This window comes from Sarcophilus harrisii, chromosome 2 (assembly GCF_902635505.1).
Source record: "Sarcophilus harrisii chromosome 2, mSarHar1.11, whole genome shotgun sequence".
In the NCBI taxonomy this organism is placed as follows: Eukaryota; Metazoa; Chordata; class Mammalia; order Dasyuromorphia; family Dasyuridae; genus Sarcophilus; species Sarcophilus harrisii.
Window position 1 is genome coordinate 90,412,649 of NC_045427.1, and position 19,597 is coordinate 90,432,245.

The 19,597-nt window shown below is 32.8% G+C and overlaps 1 long non-coding RNA gene across 1 annotated transcript in view; it reads left to right on the forward strand.

Moving 5' to 3' along the window:
- The window catches only part of LOC100918173, a 42,477-nt gene extending 23,888 nt beyond the window's left edge, over positions 1–18,589 (forward strand). Inside the window, exon 3 of the long non-coding RNA XR_147355.2 lies at positions 18,435–18,589. This is a non-coding gene — a long non-coding RNA (uncharacterized LOC100918173). The remainder of the gene's footprint in view (positions 1–18,434) is intronic.
- The last annotated feature ends 1,008 nt before the right edge of the window (positions 18,590–19,597 follow it).

Genomic DNA, 19,597 nt, shown 5'->3' on the forward strand with positions numbered 1-19,597 from the left:
CAATATTCTGTTATTATGAACCTCCTAGCACAGCAAAGGAAAATCATCATAATGGGGATCTATGATTTTCTTTGTCTTCTTTGAAATCTTGATTACTTGAAATGTCATAACATTCATTTTCAGTTGTTTTCTGGGTGTAGTATTTTACATTTACATATTTGTGGCCACTGTTTATGTTGTTGTCCTGATTGTGCTTTACTCATTTTGCATCAGTTCATGTTAGTCTTCCCATGATTCTCAGAATTTTTCTTTTCACTATTTTCTTACATTCCATTATAATAGACATGATAATATTCCATTATATTTGTGTATCACTTTATTTATCCATTCCCCAATTTTATGTGTATTTATTTTGTTTTCAATTGTTTGCAACCACAAAAAGTATCACTATAAATTGTTTGGCATATATTCAGCCTTTTATTTAAAACTTTTCTTGAGGTTGGTGATTAGCAGTCAAAGTATAAATGTTTTACTGCTTTATTGGCACAATTCTAACTAGCTTCAGAATAGTTATATTTCAGAGCTTCACAGAAAAACATTGGTGTGATTTTCTTTGATAATGCCTCCAATGTTTATGATTTTCTCTTGTCATATTTGCTAGTTTTCTGGGTGACAAGTAGAATCCCAGGATTTTTTTAAATGTTCAATTCTCTAGTTTGGGGTGTGTGTGTGTGTGTGCGTGAGAGAGAGAGAGAGAGAGAGAGAGAGAGAGAGACTTTTTGTATTCTTTTATATGGCTGTTAATAGCCTGTGATATTTTTTAGAAACATTCATATTCTTTTATCATTTAATATTAAATATTAGAGTAGGCGTTTTGGTCTCATATATTTCTGTTAGTCATCTGCATAACTTGAATACTAAAGTATTATCAGAGATATTAAATACAGAAATTTCCTCCAACTGATCAGTTCTCTGATTATCCTATTTAAAATTTGTTGTATAAAAATATTTTTCATATAAAGTAAGAAAAATGATCTACTTTGACTTTTAAAAAAATATCTTTTCTCTAAGTTTCTTTAAAAATTCCTTTATCATGGCAGCTAGTTGGTATTGTGGATAGAGCACCAGCCCTGAAGTCAAGAGAACCTGAGTTCAAATCTAGCCTCAGATATTTAACACTTCCTGGCTGTGTGACCCTGGACAAGTCACTTAACCCCAATTGCCTTAGCAAAAAGAAAAAAAGAAAAAATAATTCCTTTATTATTTATATATGTGAAATTTTATGATATATATTTTAATGTTATAGATTTTTATTTACAAAACATATGGGTAATTTTTCATCACTGACCTTTGTGAAACCTTCTCTTCCAACTTTTCCCCTTCTTTCCCCCACCCCCTCCCCTAGATGGCAGGCAGTTCCATGCATGTTAAATATGTTAAAGTATATGTTAAATACAATATATGTATACATATTTATATAGTTATCTTGCTGCACAAGAAAAACGGATTTAGAAAGAATGTAAAAATAACCTGAGAAGAAAAATAAAAATTCAAGCAGATAATAACATATAGAGTGGAGATGCTATCCTGTGGTCCACACTCATTTCCCAGTATTCTTTCACTGGGTGTAGTTGGTTCTCTTCATTACTTAACAATTGGAACTGATTTGGATGATCTCATTGTTGAAGAGAGCCACTTCCATCAGATTTGATCATATGATAGGTTTTTATGGGATGATCTTTTATGTTCATGTCATATATTCAATTTGAATATATTTTGGAATATGGCAGAAGATATTTTTCTAAGACTAATTTCAGTCAGACTACTGCAAAAACTGAAAGGTTTTGTCAAATGGGGAACTTTCCTAAGTAATTTATTGAATGCTGGTTTATTGACTTCTTTTATTTATGATTCTCTTTTGTCTACTCCATTCTATTGATTTAAATTTACATTTTTAGTCAATGTCAAGTAATTTCAACAATTGCTGCTTTATAACATAGTTTGTGGTTTGGAAGTGCTATTACCTTTTGATCACTAACTTTTTATTACATATATTCTAGATCTTTTGTTTTCCAAATGAATCCTGTTATTCTAGCTACCTCTTTAAAATATCTCTTTGGTAGTTAGATTGGTATAGCAATGACTCTATAAATTTTATCTTTAATAATGCTGTCATTTTATATTATATTGGCATAATCCAGTATGGACACTGTATATTCCTCTAGCTATTTAATATAGTTATTTAAGAAACATTTTGTAATTGAATAAATAGAAGTTTTGAACATGCTTTGACAGTTGAGTTCCTAAACATTCTGTGCATATTGTTGTTTATTTGGATGGGATTACCCATTCCATTATTGCCTCTTGAATTTTTTTCTTATATAGAAATTAAGTGTCTGAAGCCAGATTTAATTTCAGGCTTTTCTGACTTGAAGTCAGACACTTTCTTATATAAGAATACTATTAATTTTTAAAAGTTCATTCTGTAATTTTTAACTTTTCTGAGCTTATTGTCTCAGTTTCTTTGTTGATTTCCAAGGATTTCCTAAGTAGTTATCAACTCATTAAAAATAGACTTTTTCTTTCTTTTCTTATCTTTAAAACTTTAATTATTATTATTGCCAGAATTTCAAGAATTATATAAAAATAATAACACTGAGAAGAAGCATCTTTGCTTTAAATCCACATGTATTGGAAAAACATCGAAACTGATTCTCATTGAATATAATACTTGCTTTTTTCTCATAAATACTTTCAATGTTTTTAAAAATCTTACTATGTTTATAATTTGTTGGGTTTTTAGAATAAATAAATATCATATTGTGATTTTTAAAAAACATCTTTTCTCCTATATCTATTGTGATAATCATGTGCTTTGCATATTTTTGTTTTTATTATGATTAATTATAGTGACTTTTTTCTAATGTTGAATCATGCTGGCATAAACACAACTTTTTCATGATGAATGATTTCTCAGATAACTTTCTGTTTGATGGCTTTTATTTAACATTTTTAATCCATTAATGATATTGTTTTCATTGATTTCTTTGCCTTTAACCTTCCTTGGTTTAGGTATTAAGATTATATCTATCTAATAAAATGAGATAGAATAGAGTGTTTTCTTTCTTTCTTTCTTTTTTATACTGAGGCAATTGGGGTTAAGTGACTTGCCCAGGGTCACACAGCTAGGAAGTGTTAAGTGTCTGAGGCCACATTTAAATTCAGGTCTTTCTGATTTCAGGGCTGGTGCACTAACCACTGCGCAACCTAGCTGCCCCTCTTTTTTAAATTTTTGAAGATGACTTAGGTAATACATATTTTAATTTTTCGTTAAAAGTTTGAAAGAATTTTCTTTATGTCCATCTGGACCAGGAGTGTTCCCCACCCACTTTGGTAGTTCCTTTTCAACTATTTTTATTTCCTTTTTTTTTTTTTTTTTTGAGATTCAGAAATTTAAATTTTTTTATTCATTTTCTATATACTTAATTATTCCATTTTCACCTCTTTTTGTTGCTCATTAAATTAAATTAAAACTTCTAAAACAACAAGTTTGAGTTCCCTCTTTTAACAAACATATTATTGCCATTGCAGATCTTGAACTCTGACTGCCTTTTTTTTTTTCTATTGGACTTTACCCTTCAAAGTATCAGTTAACTGAGTTAAGTAATCAGGATAGAAACATTACCCCAAGGGAAAAATTTCTTCTGTCCCGTATTTTTCTCTCTAATTTTACTCCTTACCCATTTCATGATCATTCTCTTCATTATTTTTTTATTTAAGTAATAAGTTCAATATCCCTTCTCTTCCATGCCAGATGGCCATACAATTTCCTCCCTGAGTTTCAGTTGCCCCTGAGAAGTCTGAGGCAATATATTATCCATGGCAGCACAATATTCTGTCAGAAGAAATGTACTCCCTGTTCAAAATTACTGAAAAGTCCTCATCTCTTCTTATACAATATAGCTCTTCACCATTTGAGTACTCTTCAGTGAGATCTCCCTCACTGGATCAAAACCTCCTTCTTACTACTTTCATTTATTTTATTCCCTTCTTTTACCACCTCTTTTTGCTGACAGATACAAGAGTTACTTTTCCTTTATTGTGGAACCATTCCCTTCTCTCCTTTTATGTACTTCTGCAATTAGTCCAAGAGAAAATATTCACTCATCTTTAGAGTTCTAGGTTGTAATTCACTGTGTTTCATGATTGCATGATTGAATATAAGACCTATTTTTTAAAATTCTACTTTAATCTTTATCCTCTTTAATATTTTTGAAAATAAATCTATTAATGATCTTTACGGTTCACTGTTTACCCATTATGTGTCTTTTTCTTTTTTCTTTTAATTGTCTCTAGATTTATTTCACTACTTATTCTTGTCTTGATGATTATGTTTATCTTTATTGTGTTTCTGCTGTTTGTAACTAGCTCATATCTATTACTTTTTCAAGAATATTTCAAATATGTCTCTTTTTTAGAATGTCCATTTTTACGTTATTAATTAGGCTTAATTTTGCAAATACACAATAGTGCAGTGGATAGAGAGATAGACTTCAAGTCAGAAAAGCCTGAAACTAAATCTTGCCTCAGATACTTAATGCTATATAATCAGTTGTAAGTCAGTTGACATCTCTCTTTCTCAATTTCCTTTTCTGTAAAAGGGAGAATCATAATAGAAGCTATCTTCCATAATTCTTTTGACAGTAAAATAAGATAATATTGCAAAGTACTTTGCATTATGGCACAAAGAAAAATTTGGGTACTATAATGATGTCATTTTGTGTTGAATTCTTTACTTTTCAGCATATATATTATTTCATTCCTGGCTGTTTTCTGATGAGTACAAAAGTGGTTAGGTGGATAGAGATGAGGGCTTCAGGTTAGGAAGGCCGCGTTCAAATCTGGCCTCAGACACTTAATAGGTATATAAACTTGTAAGCCACTTAACCTGGATTGCCTCAGTTTATTCACCTGTAAAATGAGTTGAAGGAAATAGAAGCCCAATCTAGTATCTTTTCCAAGAACATCTCCACTGGGATTATAAAGAGTCAAACATGACTGAAACAACTGAACAACAATAACAAAAAAATAGACCTGTTCTTTTCAAATTTCCTTTTCTTTATTTTTGAAAATCTTTTTATTGCTTGTAGTACTTGATTTTTGTGATTGAAATTATTAAATTTAGGCACTGTGTCTTCGATTTCAAACATAGTTGTAGGGGTGATCTGTAGATTATAGGATTATTTAGATTGAATTTTATTGATTTTATTTAGAAATTCTGGGAATATTTTTATATTATTTCTTGATTTAGGGTGTTCCGATTTTTTGATTTGTCATATCCCTTCTGCAAAATCTATGATCATTGAGTTCAATTATGTAGTTGTTCTAGACAAAGGTTCTTCAGGTTTGAAGTTTACTAACCTAACAAATGCTCTTAACTAGATAGCAGTAAACCCAATTTCCCCTTTTATAGCCCCTTGAAGAGTTGACATTTGCTCTTTTTCTTTTCTTTTTGCAATGGCTAAATTATGACATTATAGAAAACAGTTGATTACTGCTGGGTATTTTTTGCAGTGGCTAAATTATGATGCATAATCAATAAAAGTTTTATTTGTATACTTGTTTTATATACTTTTATACCCAGAGCCATGTAAAAATTTCTTGGGTGAAAAGTGAGTGGAAAAAGTTAAAGGAGCCCTACTTTAGTGGGTCCCAAAACAATTTTCAAGCCATGCTGGGACACAGAAGTTATTAGGAGAGGGCTACTGAATGATGACATATGTATCAACATCCAATCTTAATTCATTGGATAATTCATTAATTCAAGGGATATAGCCCTTGTTGGGCTACTTGTTTTCTTCTTTTGGGTACTAATCTTGGTTGTTTGCCTTTTCTGAGAGTTAGTAGGAATTGTATAAACTACGTAATACTCCACTTTTACATTTACTTGTTATTTTTATTTAACTATTATGTAATTATATTGGCTTATATTAAACTTGTCTCTAATTAAAACCTCCAGGTTTTTCCCACCAGATGAAGTACTAAGTTGACTGTCCTTAGCCTATTTTTAAATATATGCTGTTGTTATTTTAATTCAAATGAAAAACTTTACATTTATCACCATGAAGTTTCATTTTATTCTGGTCCATTATTTGACCATCAACATCTTTCTGAATATTGATTTGGACATGCTTTGAATTAAAAAACCTGTACTGCTTTATGATATTTGTGAATCTGATTGTTTTCCTGATGTGTGAAGTCACTGAGAAAAAAAATAAGTTGAACAGACCAGAGTTAAAATTTCACCAAGCAAGAAACCATTGGGAAAGTTTATTCTTTTCAGGTTGAGCATTTATCTGATAATCAGCTTGGAAGAGACAGTAATAAAATTAAATTTTACATTGACCTACCCCCTATATTTTATCTTAATAAATAACAAAATATTTCATCAAATGCCTTCTTGAAATTAAGATATGCCAGCTTTTGAATAATTCTGTTATACTGATTTATCAAGAATTAGACTTATATTAATTTAGGACTGTAGAATATAGAATGTAGAGAAAGGAGCTTTAGAGATCAGCTAGTCTAACTCTCTAATTTATTAAATGAAAAGACTGCAACCCAATAACTTTCCATGATTTCTCCAAGATTTTTAAAAAGTTGTAGCAGAAACAGACTTTGAATATATATTATCTGATTCAAATTTAGTGCTTTTCTTACTATATCATGCTAAATCCATGGCTTTTCTTTAATATAATTTATACTGTTATTTTTGTTCTTGAAATCTTCTACATTACATTTTGATCAAAACAGTATTAAAAGGTAGAAATTATAGTATAGAAAATATAGAAACTATAGATAGAAAAAAGTATAGAAATATATATAATTATAGTATAACTTTTGTGCTATTCATTCTTCATAGGTCTATTTTCAGAAAGATAAAAGAAAGTACCAGTGATTGAAATGTGTTCTATTATAATTTATCTGAATCATATAGGAGACATGTTTTAAAGCCACATTAATTAATATGCAACACCATTCACCTAGTATCAGTTACCAAAAATTGCAAGAATAAAGCGTTGGAGCAAATAATCCCTGATATAGAATTGCCCTTATATATTTCAATCTGTTGAGGGCTTATAAATAGCATGATCATCACTTTCTTAGTGGTATAAAATGGAGAATCTCTAAGTCCCAAATCTATGAACCTGTGATCCCTGATAGTTTTTTTTTTTCTTAAGTGTTTGTGCCATTTGAAAGCAAGGATTGGGAGATCCTTGGCTGGAAACTTCACAAAAACATTCTTTCATTTTATTTACTACACTCATTTATTGGGGACACTTTAAGCAATTTTGCTTCCAGGTAGAAAACTAACAGAATTACATAGATTGTTTGGTGGGACTGATGGGGAGGTTTGGGGGTAAAAAGTCAAGGAATGATTTTTATGACGTGGATGAAAATAAGTTCAGAAGCACAATTTCTTCATGTTTTGGGCAGGTAAAGCATAGATTTTTCAGGAAATATAGGAAATGCTCTATGAATGCAAAAGAAATTAAGGTATCAGTGGTTGCTTACAGTATACTAGATGTAAATCACTGCTGAAGTATTCTCTAAAAGTCTGCTCTATTTGGAAGGTGGTGGAGAAAAGGCAGGAATTTGCCTAAATTTACCCATTTCCTCTTTGAACAGCTATAAATGCCTCAAAACAAATTCTGGAGAGACAGAACCCACAAAAGGATAGGTGAAAAATACTCCAGATTAAAACAATTTAGAAAATCTGCAGTAAAGGTCTTTTGCACTGGAGTGATAGTGGAATACAGGTCAAGCCCCAACAAACCAGTTAACAGGCCTTGGGGGTGACTGACTCAACAGTGACAGTAGTGGCTTCCAGAGTTCTTAGCCCATGGATAGAAAGAGGAATCAGACAACTGGTCAGGAGAAGATTACGGGGTCTCTTTGCTGGCAATGGGTGCAGGACTCTGTTGGTTTGTCTATACTCAGATTAGGGTCATGAAAATAGTAAACAAAGTTCTATTTAGATCATAGAATTTTAGAGGAAATAAATAAAAACTTATTTCTTTATAAAATCTAAAAACAGATTTGCAAAAAACCTGAAGACTGGGGCAGTGCACCCTGCACCTTGGAGCAGAAATCAACTTCAACAGAAAGGTTCAAGTCAAGATAAACTGAAAAATGAGTAACCAAACAAACAAAACATTTTACTATAGACAATTATTACAATTACAAGGAATATCAAAACACAATCTCAGAAAAAGACAACAAAGTTAAAATTATTATTCAAAGACTCAAAGAAAAAGATGAATTTCTCAAGCTCCCAAGGAATTCTTAAAAGAGCTCAAAAGATTATATTTTAATATATTAACATCTACTGGTCATCCTGTCATCTGGGAGAGGGGGTAGGGGGAAGGAGGGGAAAAATTGGAGCAAGAGGTTTGGCAATTCTCAATGCTGTAAAGCTACCCATACATATAACCTGTAAATAAAAGGCTACTAAATTAAAAAAAAAAAAAAAGAGCTCAAAAGATTAAAGAGAGGTAGAGGAAAAATTTGGAGGAAAATGAGAGTGATAAAATAAAAACATGAAAAGAGTTAACAGCTTTGTAAACAAAAATACTGAAGAAAATAATAAAAACACAATAGGAAAAATGGTGAAAGTGGCACAGTAATCCACTAAAAAGAAAAACTCCTTAAAAAGTACAATTGTCCACAAGGAAATAGTCCTACAAAAATTCACTGAAGAAAATATTTCTTTAACAAGGGAAAGTGGAAAAAAATACAAAGGCTTATTAAAGAAAATAAGAAAACTTAGAATTAGGAAAATGGAAGCTAATGACTCCATGAGACATCAAAAGTAGTCAAATAAAAGAAAAAAGAAAAAAATAAGAGATAATGTGAACTATTTCATTAGAAAACTAACTTTAAAATTCTTGGACTACTTGAAACCCATGATTCAAAAAAAAAAAGAATTTAAAAATTATCTTCCAAGAAATTATCAAGGAAAACTGATATGATATTGTGGAACTGGAAGGTAAAATAGAAAAGGAAAGCATGCTTCAATTATCTCATAATAGAGGTTCCAAAATGAAAATTCCTAGGAATATTATAGCCAAATTCTAGTGCTCCTACCTTAAGGAGAAAATATTGCAAGCTGCCAAAAAGAAATAATTCAAATACCATGGAGTCATGATGAGTATACACAATTTTTAGCTTCTAAATTAAAGGATCACAGGGCTTGAAATATTGTATTTCATAGGGTAAAGAAGCTAGGCCCATAAGTAAGAATTAGTTACTCAGTTAAACAGTATAATCTGTAAGGAGAAAAAAATAATACATTATTGAAATAGAGAACTTTCAAGCATTCCTGATGAAAATACTGGAATTGAATAGAAAATTTGACTTTCATGTGTGACTCGAGAGAAAGATGAAATCAAAGGAATTCAATAAGGTTAAATTATTTACTTTCCTACATGGAAAGATGATAAACTACTAGAAACTTTCATATTATTAGGGCAGTTAGAAAAGATGGGGAAGGAAGCAAACTGTCTTGAAACATACTTTCATTGGAATTGGCTCAAAAAAATAGAATACATACCCATTTGGGAATAGAAATCTCTAGAGAAAAGGAGGAGGGGAAGAGGATAAGAGAAAACGTGCTGATAGAAGGGAGGGCAAATTGGGGGAGAGGCTAGTCAGAAGCAATATACTTTTGAGGATGGACAGGGTAGAGTAAATGGAGTGCAGGTAAATAAAATAGGAGGAAATATATTGTAATCATAACTGTTAAAATTAAAGTAAATTCCTCTGATAAAGGCCTTGTTTCTCAAATATATAGAAAATGGAGTCAAATTTATAAGAGTACAAGTAATTCTCAATTGATAAATGGTCAATTGATATGAACAAGTAATTTTCAAATGAAATAATCAAAGTTATCTAAAGTATATAAAATGTTCTAAATCATTATTGTTTAGAGAAATGCAAATGAAAACAACCACCCCATACTTATCTGATTGGTTAATGTAACAGAAAAGAAATAATAATAAATGTTGGAGGATATATGGAAAATTTGAGAAACTGATGCATTAATGGTATTGTTGTGAACTGATTTAACCATTCCAGAAAGCAAATTGTAACTATGCCCAAAGGACTAAAAACAAAAGAGGTAAAGAACAAAAAGGAAAAGTACAAAAATATTTATAGCAGCTTCTTTTGTGGTGACAAAAAATTAGAAATTGAGGGAATGCCCATCAATTGAGGAATGGTTGAACAAGGTGTGGTATATGATTTTCATAGTGTGCTAGTATATGATAAGAAATGATGAGCAGAATGTTTTCAGAAAAATATGGAAGAAAGATATGAACTCTGATGTAAAGTGAAATGAACAGAATCTAGAGAACATTATCTATAGTAACAGCAATATTACATGATGATCAACATTGAGTGATCTTATTGTTCTCAGCTACACAGTGAGCCAAGACAATTCCAAAGGATTCATGATGAAAAAAATTATCCATCAACAGGGTAAGATCTCAGACCCTGAATACAAATAGAATCATTAAAAAAATTTTTTTTCTTCTTTTTTGGAGGAAAGAGAGGCTGTTTTTTTTCTCCACAACATGACTACTGTGGAAATATGTTTTGCATGACTACATGTGGATAATCTACCAAATTTCTTGCCTTTTCAATGAGGGGAAGAGAATTTGGAGGTTCAATTAAAAAATATTAAAATTATTTTTGTATGTAATTGAGAGAAAATAAAAACTGAAATAAACATAATAAGAAAATAAAGTTTGCCCAGTTTTCATGAAATTAGCATATACTAACCTTGTATACAAGGAACAGTCACAGTCCCATCTTCTTCCTTATACCAAAAGAATATCACTGACCTAACCCTCAGAAGTTGCGTTAAAGAGACAAAGAAAGCATGTGGTTCAAAATGTCAGAAATATAAAGACAGCACTTAAAACCTGCAACAAAAGTAACTGAAAGCAATGGAAATCCCAGAGTGACAATTTGGTAAAATATTAAAAGAGGCAAAATTTATGGAAAAAATAGGATCTAAAACCATAATATGTTCTAGAGATAGAGATTATAGAGATCAACAAAATCCGCATTTTGAATGTGTAGAAATGGGACCCACCTCAATCCTCAGAGATAAATTGAAATGTCTGAAGTCCTACAAGTAGTGGATCCAGGACTTGAACATAGGGGCTCCTAGAAGTAGGAGCATTTCTCCTAGGAAGGTTTCTAATCATACCCTGGAGATTCAGAAAGCTAATCTGCTAAGATTTGGAAAGAAAACCCTTGGAACCATGCATCTTTAATATATTAAAGAAAAATGATTCACTGTTACCCACCGTTCTCTCCTATTTTCAATTCAAAATTTCTGGTCACCAGACATAATTATCCAATATTTCTGAAGTTCTGAATATATCCATTCCATGTTTGTGTTTGAATCAAGGAATACCTTCTTATCTCAAAAAATAACTTCTCAATCTCTATTAAATAATTATTTAATTTCAGAACAAATATTTCTTCCCCAAGAGTAGATTAAGGAAAAGAAACATTTCTGGCCACAGACACACATAAAAAGTACATATAGAATAAACCAGCACAGCTATCTCATGCAACATTGAAACTGTTATAGGTCTTTAATACAAACAGCCTAATTCTTTAGTGCAAAGTGATTTCTTTGAGATTTTTCCTTCTTCTCTCCTCCTGAAATATCTCTCTAGGTTACAGATGTCACAGAGATCATAGAAAATTTTCAAGTCATGCATCACAACAGGAGCAGGTGTCCCCTCAAGAGAAAAAAAAGTAAAAAGCAAAAAAAAAGAGAAAGATTCTTGTTTTCATGCAATTATCCTTTTTAATGAAAATAAATGAAGGAGAAAAACTCACAAGGCTGTATCAACATTGGCAATCTCTGTCTGATTCTCTTTCCCAAATAGCATGATTTTCAAAGTTTTCCAAGAGACAGTGATAGATCGTTAACCTTCTCCTTTCTTATTTCATCAGCTAAGTAAGCACTCATCAGCATAAGCACAGAAATTTGACAAGAATCCCACTGATGAGAGTTCAAATGCTGTCATTCAAACATAAAATAACTTTTTAAAATTAAGTTTTGAACACTAGGTAAATTACAGGAGGATGGTAGAATGATTAAAGGAAGGCATTGGGGATGGAAAGAGAATCTGTGTTAATAGGTGAAGAAAGGCATGCTAAAATGATACCCCTCCCAATTTTTTAATGCTGTAAATCATGGAGAGGAAAAATGAATTCTGTATACCTAAGGAAAAGAAATCGAGATATTGGAATTAGAAAAGGGTAGACTGTTCTAATATTATACTTTTTACAAAAGTATTGATTGATATTCAGTATGATATTTATCTAAAAGGATGAACAAAAAACAAATTAACCACTGGAGGGTTTTGGGTGTTTATGTGGTTTGTGTATGTAAAGGGTAGACTGTAGATTATCATAGTATCATATAGTTGTAAATCAGATTAGATATCATCTGATTTATTCCCAAGTTTTTGGATTTTAGAAATTTGAGAGCAAGAGATACTGTGAATTGCCCAAGATCACAGAGAAATAATAAGCAGACCTGAGATGAAACTCAGATCCTCTGATTCTATTAATCAATCTCTCTTTCCATTGCATTACTGATTTGATACAAAAAGCACAAACCCTGATTCCATAAGGCTTTGGAAACCATCAGCACAATGCTACTAAGATTTAAGGAATGGTCCCAAAGCAATGCACATGCAGTCAGTCTTTCTCAAAACAAAAGCAGCAAAGAAGCAGTAAAGAGTTAAGGAGTAAATTCTTTTAAATTTTCTGGAATCTCCATTTTTTGGTGGGTCCCAAGCTGGCCTTAATTTCCACCAGTTTCTGTTGTATTCTAGACTTCAAAGCCAACCAGATGCCACTGTGCCTCCCCATGAGTTTTATTTTAGATGTTTTGTTATTATTTGTAAGTTGTGTCCAACTCTTTGTGACTCCATTTGGGGTTTTCTTGGTAAAGACACTGGAGTGATTTGCCATTTCCTTCTTTACTTCATTTTACAGATGAGAAAACTGAGGCAAAACAGGGTTAAATAACTTGCTGGCAAGTCTGAGGTAGTAAGTGTCTGAAGCCAGATTTGAATTCGGAAAAATGATCCTTCCTGGCTCCAGGCCTGGCTCTCCAATTTTTTTAAGACAAGGAATACTCTTCTTTTCCCTTTAATTTGTATGTCCCTGTATTTGTGCCTGGTTCATAGTAAGTGCTCAAAAAATGCTTGGTTCCTTATTTCCTTTCCCTGAAAATTCCATGTCTCAGAATATCAGTTACAAGAGACCTTATAAGCCATTTATTTTCATCTCTACTTATAAAATGGTAATTTCTATATGTATACAGTTTGTTTTCTAAGTACTCTGGATACCTGATCTCATTTGAGCCTAAAAGCCATGGTAGGCAGGTTCTTGCTTTGTTGTTTCAGATATCTATAATCTCATTTGTGTTAGTATTCACTCAAATTATCAAGATCATCCTCAGTGAAACCTTACTATCTTTCATTGATTCCCTTTTTCAAGTGCTCTTAAACTTGCCACCCAAGATCCATCTAATGTACTTGCTAACTCCCAATAAAACTCTTGACATTGTGTGAATATCAATGGCCTGTATTGATTGATCATCCCTTGTTTTACTCTTAAGATCTGTATTGACCTTTTTATTATAATTTTCTATATTTTATACTTTTATTTACATATTTCTATAATATCTTCTTTTATTTTATTTCTCTTGTATAAGTCCTCACCTGCAATGTATTGTAGACTGTATACGACCATCATATTCCTCTCCATTACTCTGTAAGTGAATCCTGCCTTCGTTTCTTTGGGGATTCTGGTATTCGATGTCTTAATCTCACAGCTGTATGACAGCTATGCAGCATCAGGGGGAAAATATCAATATTTTAAAATAGATTTTTATTTCAGCCAAGTGATTTTTGTTTGTGTTCTAAGTTTAGGCTGAACTCTCTCCTCCAGGAGAAAGTCAAGGAAGTTTCAAGGAGGATGAAGTATTCCTAAAGGAAACAGAAGTGATGTTTCAATGGGGAAAAACAAGATTTGAGTTGTAGAAGGGAAGCTTCATCTTTGTTAGAATATTGGAGAAAGTTGGAATGTTTTACAAAAGAGAAAAAAAAGAAATAGACAAATTGTACAGCTTAAAACAGATTGGAGTCTTTCCCACAAGATGACAGAGATGAATGCTCCGAGGAAAACAGAACTGTTTCCTAAAGAATAATATAGTAGAGTCCAAAAGCTACTAGGTGGCAAATTACCCAATGAGAGTCGGGGGAAGAAAAGAGCAGTAGCAAATTGATAATCCTCCACTCAGATATATCAAAGCAGCTCTTTGACTTGGTAAGAATAAATTTGTGGTCTTCTTCATCTAATACATGATAGGGAATCTTAGAAGACTTAATGAAACGGACAATATCTGCCCACTTCTGGTGTTATAAAAGATAGTACCAAGGTGAAGCTAAAACCTTTTGCCAACAACTATGAAGTAGTAAGCAAGAAACTGAAGAGCTTTGGGGTAGAGGTTGTGTTTTCCTAATTCCAGTATTGTCTTAAAAACAAAGGAGAAAAAAAGAGAAATAATTAATTAAGAAAATGAATAGTTGGTCAAAAAGGTGGTATATTTATTTGGATTTATGTATTTAGCCCAAAAATCAAGAAAGACAGATTTTTGAGAAGAGATAAAGTATAATTTCTAAGGCATAGTGATACTGAATTTACCTAGAATTTTATTAATTTAGCTCTAAGCTTAATTTTTTGGCTTTACTATCGTCTATCCAAACAGAAGAACATACTTTTTTTTATCCATGATATTGCTTCTCTTGCATCTCTAGCAATCATCTTCTGTTCTGGCCAGAAATTCTGTGGATTTTCCTTATCTTTTGTTCTCCATCAGCCCTTAGTTATTGAATGGATCTGACCTCAGATAAATGGAGATATGAGAAAGAAATTAATTAAGAAAGACCAAATTGGGGCAACTAGGTGACACAGTGGATAGAGCACCAGCCCTGAAGTTAGGAGGACTTGAGTTCAAATCTGACCTCAGACACTTAACACTTCTTAGCTGTGTGACACTGGGCAAGTCATTTAACCCAATTGCCTCAGGAAAAAAAAAAAAAGCCAAGTTCATCCACTGCATTTTGGATCTTCACCAGTTCTCTTGACCTTTGTTTTGCCACTGGAATGACATGACTGAAAAATAAAACAATGATTTTTGAACAGCTCTGACTCACTTAAATTCAGTTCATGCAAGAATCATGTCATTGGATCTCTTCAAAAATGAAGGATGAACAACAACAATATATTTGTATGGGTTGTATTCCATGTATGGAATGTTCTCCCTCCTTACTTTCAAGAATTGTTAACTAACTGAAATTATTAAGTGCCTACTATGATCCAAGCAGTGTGTTCAAACCCGAGCACACAAAAACAAAAGCATTAAGCAATTTTGGAATCCCTAGCCCAGCCCTCTTCAAAACTTTTTCTCCCCCTAGGAGTGAACTCCTGATCTTCCTAGTAGTTAAGGTCCTCCTCACCTGTCATTTGGAGGTCCTTTGCATATTTTTACTCTACTTGTCTTCAGTACTCTCCCTGTCCCTATTCCAAAAGAATGTAAGCTCCTCTGAGTGCAGGGACTATTTCTTTCTGAGTATGGGGTCTTATATTAATAGTAACAAATAAATGACAATATTGTAGATTTTATTGAATGAGAATAATCAAAAATCTAAATGGACTTTAATAAGAGTAATCAAAAATCTAAATGCACTTGAAATCCTGACTAGTGTGGAATAATTAAGAATATTGTTGAATTGAAGGACTGTCCTTGTGGAAGGACAAATAATATATAATTAATAAATAATAGTTATTTTCAAATATTTGAAGATTTGTCTTAAGGAATATGGATTAGATTTAGCCTGTGTAGGCTCAAAGGGAAGAACAAAGAACAAAGGGTGGAAATTTCAAAGATGCAAGTTTAGGTTTGATATAAGAAAAAAAAAATTTCCTAAGAAATGAAGATCTGCTTTGTTTAGTTGTGTGCTGGACTAATTGTCTTTTCTGAGATTCTGTGATTTAGATGAGGAAATCCATGCAATATAATTCAAGTTATATAAGTAATAAGAGGTAGAGGTCCATAGTTATGACTATTCCCATAAGACTATGCTGCTTCCTTATTTAAATAAGTGATTTTATATTAACTGATAAGAAATCCTGGAATGCTGGCTATAAGTAAAATTGGTCTCCCAAATTTGAAATATTGGGAATGTTTTCTCTTTTTTTCTGCCCTTTATCTTTTAATATCAAAGGACTGTCCAATCTCACTGATTTCATCTACTTAAATAATTCTGGTTTCTATCTATTGCTCTGGTCCTACAACTATTATACTAGTGTAGGTCCTCCTAACCCTATACATGGAATATTGAATTCTAAAAAATCTCTAAACCATCCTTTAAATAACTTTCAGATTAAATTCCTTATGCCTAGATCTGGCCCTATAACTTCTCTCTTCAAATAACAACTATGATGATGATGATGATGATGATAATGATGATGAAGATGATGATGATGATGATGATGATGTCTTTCTTTTATTTGCTGAGTAAAATTTCAACCTATCTGCCAGTAGGCCTTATGCAAATAGAAGCATTCATACATTTCCAAAAATGGTTCCTTCTCCTCTACATACTCTTTACCCAAATCTAATTCATATCTCCATATCTAAAATTTCATCTGATTTCTTGCCTTTTGGTGTTTTTCCCCTATCCTATTCCCTATGCCCAGAATGGCCTAATTTCTTCTCTTTGCCCACCAATCCTTTAAAAACCCAACTTATTTGGATTTACTCCTAGACTTTACATAGCTTTTAGTTTTTCCACTTTTCTCTGTACTTATGTGGGACTGTGTAATTTGTCTTTCTCTCAGAATATAAGTTTTGTGAGGGAAGTCTCTGTGTCTTTTTGAAACTGTCTTCTCTGTGCCTAGTTCTGATAGAGAGGCAAGTAAGATGCTTCAGCTGCATTAAATACATGAATAGTATCCTTGTATCAGTTCTAATTCATTTGCCTCATTACTTGAAGGATTTTCAATCTTTTCTAGTTGGAATTAGTAGGCAGCAAAATTTCTAAAGGCAAAATATAAAGATAAGTGTATGTTAAGGGTAAGGGACCATGCAATAATGGGAGCAAGAAAGGTCTAAGTTAAAATGGAGGGTCCCAAAGGCAAACTTCAGTGATTTAATTGTTAGTTACCAATAAAAAATTATTAAGCACTCACTGTCTGTCTCACTGCTAAAATTCTAAGAACACAAAAGAAAAGAAAGACAATGCTTGTCCATAAGGAGATTACCTTCCAATGGGTTAGGAAACTGTTAAGGGAAGGAGGAAAAGGGTGGAAAGATAGCCATTGTCAAGGAATAATAGAAACGTCTGGAGGATGAAGGCAAGTGAGTAATGAAGAAATGAATTTTCTGGGAGTGCTCCTTAAATGAAGGATCAGGAGAAGTCATCCAATCAGAAGGAGGGGGACAAAGAATGTTTTCAAGGATTGAATTTAAGAACTGAAATGATCTCTAAAGATGAAGAGCCCTCTGGATCACAATGGAGAAATTTGAAGAAATTCGATCTGGTGGGAAATAAAAAGATGGCTGGCCTTTGTACTTTCTTTAAATACAGGCAATATGTTCAAGAAATCTACTTTCCAATCTTAGTTCTAAAGGAACCCTCTGAGCATCAGTTTCATCAAGTAGGCCACTAATAATTTTGTTACCTACTAAAAAGGATTGTTGTGAAGAAGTCCAATTAAAAATGGGAGCTGTCATATTTTACTGACTTGTTGAGGGCCAACCCTACCAATAAGAGTTATAAACATTTTATATTTTAGTTCTCTTAATGAAAGAGGAAAAGACTGACAAATAAAAAATACTCAAAAGTATAAAAATCTAACTCAAAAATTTTAAAAAGAGGTCTGTCACAGGAGAGACTTTTGCCAGATGTAAGCCTGAGAAATTAGGGTGTATGATATATTGGAGGATAGTGTGATGATTTGTAAGAAGGGCAAATCTGACAAACATATTTTTAGCATTGCAAAAATAGTAAAGGCCAAAGAAGCATATGACCTGGGAAGTTTCAAAAGCTAATTATTTGCATATTGTCTGGAAGCAAGATGAGGAAGATGGTTTAAATAGTAGAGATGAATGAGTTGCTAGAAAAGGATAAAATTAGCCAGTATGTATGGGGAAAAATGAATGAGATGTTTTACATTCAGTGAGTAATGTGCTATCCTATTGTATACCCTTGAAAGCATAAAATAGCTCATTATAATTAGTGTTGGGTGAAATTCTAAAGATGTGGATATTTGATAGCAATGAACATTTGGATGTTGATCTGAAATTCATGTGTACTCTTATTTTTCAGACTGCAGAACAGAGGAAATCCCACAAGAAAATTGCTTCTGGGACTATGGATTTATTTGCTTCTGGTCTATTTCAAAATGCAGAAGAAGAGGAAGACACAGCCTACAAATGGAGAATTGGGGGGAAGCTTGAGGAAAAGAAATAAAAGTCTGTAAGCCTGAACATTGTGTAGTAATTGAATACAAAGCAGAAAGGTAGGGGGAAAGGGAGGAAAATCAGAGTGACAGAGACAGAAAAACAGAGACACAGAAACATAGAGACAGAAATAGAGACAGACAGATGGACAAGGAGAGACAGACAGACAAAAACAGAGAGACAGAGACAAAGGGACAGCTAGAAAGACACCAAGAGACAAAAACAGAGAGACAGAGACAAAGACAGACAGAGACACAGAGACCGAGACAGAGAAAAAGACAGAGTCAGAGAGAGATACAGAGAGAGAGACAAAAACAGAGAAACAGAGACACAGAGAGAAACAGAGATGGAGACAGAGACAAAGAGACACAGACAGACAGACAGAGCAGGCATAGAGAGGGACAGAGAAAGAAAAAGACAGAGACAAAAAGAGACAGACACACAGAGATAGACAGAGGGTGAGAGACAGAAATAGAGGCAGAGATAAAAAGACAGACAGAAACAGAGGCAGACAGAGATAGATACACAAAGAAACAGAGATAGAGATAAAGACAAAAAGATAGATACAAATAGGGACACAGAGACCCAGAGAGACAGAAAAAAAAAGACAGAGGGAGCAATGGAGACAAAGGAATGGGCAGAGACAGAGACAGAGATAGAGAAACAGAAACAAAGAGAGACAGACAGAGATACAGAGTGACAGGAAGGTAGAAAGGCATAGAGACCCAGAGAATGGGGGAAGAGGGGAGGGGAGAAGGGAGAAGGGAAAAAAGTCAAGGGATAGGCAGGGAGACAAGGAGACAGGGACACAAAGAGACAGAAAATGAAAAGGAGGGAGAGAAGAGAGGAGAGAGAAAGGAGGGAGAAAGACAGAAATGTACAAATAGGAAGAGAGAGAAAGAAGAGGAAAGAGAAAAGGGATGAAGAAAAGGAAAAGGGAAGGAGGAAAAGACATCAGATCTCTTCCTTTTATCCTAGTAAATCTCTTTCCCCTAGGTTCCACATTAGGTGGATAGACTCTACAAGATT